Here is a 7,500-nt window from a genome sequence, read left to right as displayed (position 1 = left end):
CATCTAAGAAATATTGCTTTTATAAAAAAGTATCTGGATAAATGTTCCGTAAAGAAACGTGTCATAACCTGTGTTTTTACCAGAATCGCCTACTGTAACTTCATCTACTATAATCTATCTAAAGTACAACATGAGAAATTACAAAACATAATAAACAGGGGAGCAAAACTGGTAAAAGGTGTCCCAACTAGAGAAAGGATCATTCCTATACTAATTGATGTACATTGGCTGCCGACTAAAGCAAGATTTTAATCTAAAATATGTACAATAACCCACTAAGTTATCAGAACTGGTCGCTCAAAATATGTAAGAGAATTGCTACATATTGTGCAACCAACCAATCGCCCTGATACGAGAATAGTTACGGAAGTTTTCAAACTATCAGAACCTAGATACATATCTATTGTAGGCTCTAGAGCCTTTAAATATTCGGCCCCTAGACTATACAATGAGCTTCAACGAGATATCCGAATAATTGAAGATATTAAGGCTTTCAAGACGAAACTGAAGACCTTATTTTGTGAGTGTTTTGACAGTGATGACCAAACAGTAAGCAAACAATACGCATTGTGAAATGTATAATGCTCCCGAATAAACATCATAATACAACCGTGGAGGGCTGTAGAGAGAAAAAAAAAAAAAAAAAAAAACAGGATCTGATAATTTTGTAATTTTGTTTAGTTCTTGACAATATGATTTTGGGCAATCTTGAGGATTTATATTCATGACTTAGTGTTTAATCATTTTATACATCGTCCATTGCAATAATATTTCGTGCTTGCTCCTGCTGCAATTGTGATACGAAACAGTTAACGTCTTTGTTCATTCATTTTATATACCTACTACCTTTATATAATTACAAGAACAGGAAAGACACCTGTGTTTACAAGCAAACGCCATATTTTGAGCAACGTAGTCGAAAGAATATCCTTTCCTTTCCAGGAATATAATCTGTAATGTCTGTTGCATTGGGTCTCTCTCTCTCTCTCTCTCTCTCTCTCTCTCTCTCTCTCTCTCTCTCTCTCTCTCTCGCTAAATATAACTGAATGTGAACTATTGCCATTAATATTACTCTATGATTTATGCCTAAAGTTAATGCAAAATCTTTGTTGAAAGAATGAGCCTGAAGGTGCATTTTGTCAATTATTTTCTTTTTAAGGCTTATATTTAATATATAAGCTAGGAAGCTGGTATCCATCAAATGAAAATTAGATTTTCACAAGTAAATTAGCATTGTATAATTGTTACTGTTTTTGAAGTGCCAAATTTATATATTATTATTATTATTATTACTATCCAAGCTACAACCCTAGTGGGAAAAGCAAGATGCTATAAGCCTAGGGGCTCCAACAGGGAAAAATAGCTCAGTGAGGAAAGGAAATAAGGAAATAAATAAATGAAGAGAACATATTAACAATAAATCATTCTAAAATAAGAAACAACGTCAAAACAGACATGTCATATAATAAACTATCAACAACATCAAAAACAAATATGTCATAAATAAATTATAAAAAGACTATGTCTGCCTGGTCAACAAAAAAGCATTTGCTCCAACTTTGAACTTTTGAAGTTCTACTGATTCAACCACCCGATTAGGAAGATCATTCCACAACTTGGTCACAGCTGGAATAAAACTTCTAGAGTACTGCGTAGTATTGAGCCTCGTGATGGAGAAGGCCTGGCTATTAGAATTAACTGCCTGCCTAGTATTACGAACAGGATAGAATTGTCCAGGGAGATCTGAATGTAAAGGATGGTCAGAGTTGTGAAAAATCTTATGCAACATACATAATGAACTAATTGAACGACGGTGCCAGAGATTAATATCTAGATCAGGAATAAGAAATTTAATAGACCGTAAGTTTTTGTCCAACAAATTAAGATGAGAATCAGCAGCTGAAGACCAGACAGGAGAACAATACTCAAAACAAGGTAGAATGAAAGAATTAAAACACTTCTTCAGAATAGATTGATCCCGAAAATCTTGAAAGACTTTCTCAATAAACCTATTTTTTGTGAAATTGAAGAAGACACAGACCTTACATGTTTCTCAAAAGTAAATTTACTGTCGAGAATCACACCTAAAATTTTGAAAGAGTCATACATATTTAAAGAAACATTATCAATACTGAGATCCGGATGTTGAGGAACCACCGTCCTTGACCTACTTACAATCATACTTTGAGTTTTGTTAGGATTCAACTTCATACCCCATAATTTGCACCATGCACTAATTCTAGCTAAATCTCTATTAAGGGATTCACCAACCCTAGATCTACATTCAGGGGATGGAATTGATGCAAAGAGAGTAGCATCATCTGCATATGCAACAAGCTTGTTTTCTAGGCCAAACCACATGTCATGTGTATATAGTATGAAAAGTAATGGGCCAAGAACACTACCCTGTGGAACACCAGATATCACATTCCTATAATCACTATGGTGCCCATCAACAACAGCTCTTTGAGATCTATTACTTAAAAAATCAATAATAATGCTAAGAAACGACCCACCCACTCCCAACTGTTTCAGTTTGAAAACAAGGGCCTCATGATTAACTCGGTCAAAGGCAGCACTAAAATCAAGGCCAATCATACGAACTTCCCGACCACAATCAAGGGATTTCTGTACAGCATTGGAGATTGTAAGAACGGCATCACATGCTCCAAGGCCTTTACGAAAACCAAATTGCAAACTAGGGAGTAGATGATTACCTTCAGCAAACCTATTAAGACGTTTTGCCAGAAGACGTTCAAAAACTTTAGATAATATGGGAGTTATGGAAATTGGGGGGTAATCAGTGGGACTTGAGCTACCACAAACACATTTACATAGAGGAGTAACATTACCAATTCTCCAACTAGTGCTAAAAGCTCCTCTTCTTGCTAACTTGCGCAAAATAACAGATAACTTTGGAGCTAAGAAATCTGCTGTCTTTATAAAAAACAAAGGAAAAATACCATTTGGGTCTACACCTCCATAAGCATCAAGGTCCATCAACAGAGCTTTAATCTCACGAGATCGAAAAGCTAAACTAGTTAGTTTAGCCTCAGGAAAACAGGAATGAGGAAGTTCAAGTTTTTCATTACTCTGTTTACTGTCAAAAACATCAGCCAAAAGGGTTGCCTTTTCCTTTGGACAGTGAGTGACTGAGCCATCTGGTTTAAGTAAAGGAGGAACTGTTGCATCTACACCAAAGAGTGCAGATTTAAGGGTAGACCATCATTTATGTTCCTGAGTTGTACCAGAAAGTGTTTCTTTTATGGTTAAATTGTACTCCTTTTCAGTTGAGGCATAAACTCTCTGAGCAAAAGCTCGAAGCTGAGTATAGTTGTTCCAGGTCAAATCTGATCTGTTACCCTTCCAAAGTTGATAGGCCTCCTGCTTCTCCAAAAAAGCACGTCTACAATCATTATTGAACCACGGTTTGTCCTTCATTCGGTACCTTAGCACACGAGAAGGGATACGCCTATCAATTATGTTGACTAGATTCTCATTCAAAGGGACAACAGGATCTACACTATTATATAATTGTGACCAATTCAAGCACAAAAGATCATGTAAAATCCCATTCCAGTCTGCTTGGGATTTCATATAAATTTTACAAGAATATGATATATCAGGGACAGGCTGCTCAGTCTTCACTAATAATGAAATCAAGGCATGATCAGATGTCCCGACTGGAGAACCAACCTTACCAGTTATAACGCCAGGGGAGTCAGTGTATACAAGGTCCAAGCAATTACCAGACCTGTGAGTAGCTTCATTTATGATTTGCTCACAGCCTGATTCAGAAGCAAAGTCTAAAGCTCTTAAGCCATGGCGATCGGTAGGAGAGATAGAACTTAACCACTCCCTATGGTGAGCATTAAAATCACCAACAAAGACAAAAGAAGCCTTTCTATCATCTTCTTGTATCTTAGCCATAATGGTAAGAAGACAATCGAAGATAGAATCATCCATGTCTGGATTCCGGTAGATTGAACATAAATAAAAGTTGTTATGCCTGCCACAAACTTTTATTACCTGAATCTCATGACATCCACATTGATAGCAGGACTTATGAGAAGCAGGGTACTCGGTCCTAATATGCACCGCCATTCCCCGGGCCCTAGGGATGGCATCACGTTTCAACATTATTGGCTTCTTGAAACCAGTTATAAGGAGCTCAGATGAGTGCCTCATATTAGAAACCAAAGTTTCTGAGCACAAAAGAATATCATACTGTCTGGACGCAACTGTAAGGTCTTGGATATTTGCATGAAGACCACGAATATTGCAATACAGAAGACGACATTGACGAAATCTAGGACGTGCTGGTCCAGGATTTCGCTCAATGTCTCCAGACAGCATAAGAATTAATAGAAATAAAAAAGAGACATCATACTTAAAAACTAGATTAACAAGAATTATAACAAAAACAATACGTACAGAATTATAAACAAAGTGATTGATGATACCCATAGACTATAGTAAAAAGTCGGAAAAACTGGTCAACATGGAGGAGCCGATACACCATGCAAGGCTAAATACCCTCCAGGATAGCCACTTCAACTGAAGGGAGGACAGTAAGGATGGTTTTGAGAAGAAAAAGAAGAATCAGAAAAAGGAAAAGACAACCTCTTGATAAACCACCAGGCATCCATGGCCCTTCTATTAAGCCTGCCCAACACACCATTTCAAAAAAACAAGAGGAAGAAAAAAAAAATAAGATAGAATAGTGTGCCTGAGTGTACCCTCAATCAATATATTTTTTTACCTTTGTTATCACAATAGAGCTCATTTTCGAATAAATATATTCTTCATCACTGATCAATCGCATTTCTCTATAAACCCAATCCATGAGCGGATATTAGTAATAGAAAATAATGAAGACAAATCATAATTAGTAAATCATGATTGTTCTTTTTGTACCGAGTCTCCTCGTGTCCTCACTCCACGAAATGAATCCTTACGTCTGGCTAATCAATAATGTACAAACTTCATTCCCATTAAGATTTTAACAATATAACTCGGTTGAAAAAAAAAAGAGAGAAAAAAAAGAGCTGATAAAATAACACATGAACACACCAGGAATAGCACCACAAAATTCGGAGAAGTTAGAGATGACTGATTACATGTATCAAGGGTAACATTAATTAAACCTTCTCAAGGATATATTACATATGCGAAATTATTTCAGTGGAACGCTTGTGTACTTCCCCGTAATTAATGAAATTAGGTGGAATTGATTAGGATTATATGAAAAAGCAAAAGATTTTTTTTTTTTAATGCAAATTTCATTAAGGATAATTCCTTCCTTCCCAACACATCCTCCACTCTCATGCACTCTTGCTGTATTTCCGGCCCCGATCCATTCATGGATTATTTACCATCTCTTAACAAGCATAAACAGGCAAGATATGCAATAAAACAGTTAATTTTAGGATATCCTAAAAAGTATAGATATTTTTCTTGAAAAATCCATTTTAGGTGTCCTGATAAAATGCAAGAAATTAACTAGTTATAAGAGTACAGTTACGGATGGAAAAGGTTACGAAAACAAGTAAAAAAACACATGTTTATTAATATAATTCAAAATAAATTCCATAAAAAGGCCAACATTTAAATATGGAAAAATTTATCAAAAGGCAAATAATAGAAAATGGAAGAATTTTATTAGTGCTTTATTTTTTCCATAAAACTTTTCAGCAGAGCTTGATTTCATTACAATTTTTTTTTTAATGGTAGGTATTCATTCATTTAAGTAATGTTTGATTGTCACCGGTATCAAGAGATGAATATTTTCATAGGACTTGTACACAAGCATGTACAACCATCTCTCTCTCTCTCTCTCTCTCTCTCTCTCTCTCTCTCTGTTCCGAATACAAATTAATAAAACCTTTGCAGCTTACTCTTTTAGAATTATACATCAATAAAATTTCCATAGATTCCATATGCTATGCTACCCAACAGTTTTATATAATTTTGCATTATAAACGAATATTTCTTTACCAAAAAATCGTAAACTATGAAACACTTACATACAAAATAACGAGAAATAACTATTTCATATTAGAAAAAATATAATAAAAACCTGATGATAATCATTTCTTTGTAAATGTATTTATAAAACATTAGATGAAAAATACCTCTGCAAGTATTTCTCCAAAGTCTTGCCGTATAGATTAAAACCCATTGATAAGCATATATGGAAAAATATTTTTTAAGATATAAACCCCAAAAATACTTATTAGACTCTGGAGAATGATAAACAGCATGGAAATTATTTTTACGATCAGCTTTTATGCAAGGTCTATTTATTTTAAATGTATTTTTATGTCTTATTCCCATGAAAAATTATTAAGCAAAAAGTAGCAAACCAATGACAGTGAAAGAAAATAATAACCACCCCACAATAACTACAACTATGTTTAAAATTTAGCAAAGGTAATCTCAATATTTTAAAAGATTCAAGAAAAACTCACTCCTCGCCAAATTGATAACAATTAAAAAAAAACATGTATGGAGATGTTGGCCTTTGCTTTATAAGTCTCTGGGAAGAGTGAGAGACAGATGACAAAACTCAGCATCGAATTTTGAAGGGTTTCAGGTATAAAAGTTAATAAATAGAAACTCATCTTCTGATGATATTTGTGTGAATATATGATACTTTAACTACTAGCGAAACTGGATTTCACTATAAGAAATGGGCAAGTGCTGGCTAGTTTGGTATTTTTCCCTCTAATTTTAATAGAGGCTGGGGCATAATAACTTACTTATCGGTCTATTAAAATGTGAAGTATGTTCTTTTTTTTTTTATTCTAAGTACATTGTTTACATCTGAGAGACTGAAGGGGACTTATTGCGCATGCGTTGTTTCCCCACGGTTTGGGAAGTTTTCTGTGCATATGCAATGACGTATTTGACAAGTGGGTTTTTTAAACCAATTAACAGCTTACCAGTACTTCTTCATAAGTTCCAGGATGATGTTCTACAACAGCCATTTTTTTTCTTCTTCACCTTCAGTTTCAATTAAATCACCATCACATAAAGATGTTTCCAATAGGGAGCCTAAGGGAAGTACATCAATTTATTTAGAAATTTAGTGTAATTTTATTCATGTCGGCAAATAATTATGTAAAGCTTTTGTTATTCATACGAAATTAAAACATAATCGTGAAATAATGCATCAAATGTCCGATTTTCACTTATTTTTTCAGAAAGACCAGCGCATTTCCACTGCAAAGTTTCTGGAAAAATTGCCCCCAAAAAAAAAAATTAAATAAAAAAAATAAATAAATAAAAAGACGCTGGTGTTAATAATAACGAAGGGATATATTTGTGATTCACTTTTTCATAATGTAAGAATTTATTTGAAATCTACTTTGTCATAATTTAAGGATTTTTTTTTTTTTTTTTTTTTTTTTTTTTTTTTTTTTTTTTTTTTTTTTTTTTTTTTTTTTTTTGTGAAATACATTTGGTTTGTGACCTGGGATGGCGGGTCCGGCTAGCTGT

The 7,500-nt window shown here is 34.2% G+C and overlaps 1 pseudogene; it reads right to left on the bottom strand.

Moving 5' to 3' along the window:
- The window catches only part of LOC137639251 (piggyBac transposable element-derived protein 4-like), a 496,483-nt pseudogene that overhangs the window by 109,097 nt on the left and 379,886 nt on the right, over positions 1-7,500 (bottom strand).

The sequence above is a fragment of the Palaemon carinicauda genome, chromosome 4, assembly GCF_036898095.1.
Source record: "Palaemon carinicauda isolate YSFRI2023 chromosome 4, ASM3689809v2, whole genome shotgun sequence".
Lineage (NCBI taxonomy): Eukaryota > Metazoa > Arthropoda > Malacostraca > Decapoda > Palaemonidae > Palaemon > Palaemon carinicauda.
Note: the sequence above shows the minus strand (reverse complement) of the source record. Positions and strands in the feature narration are given on the sequence as shown.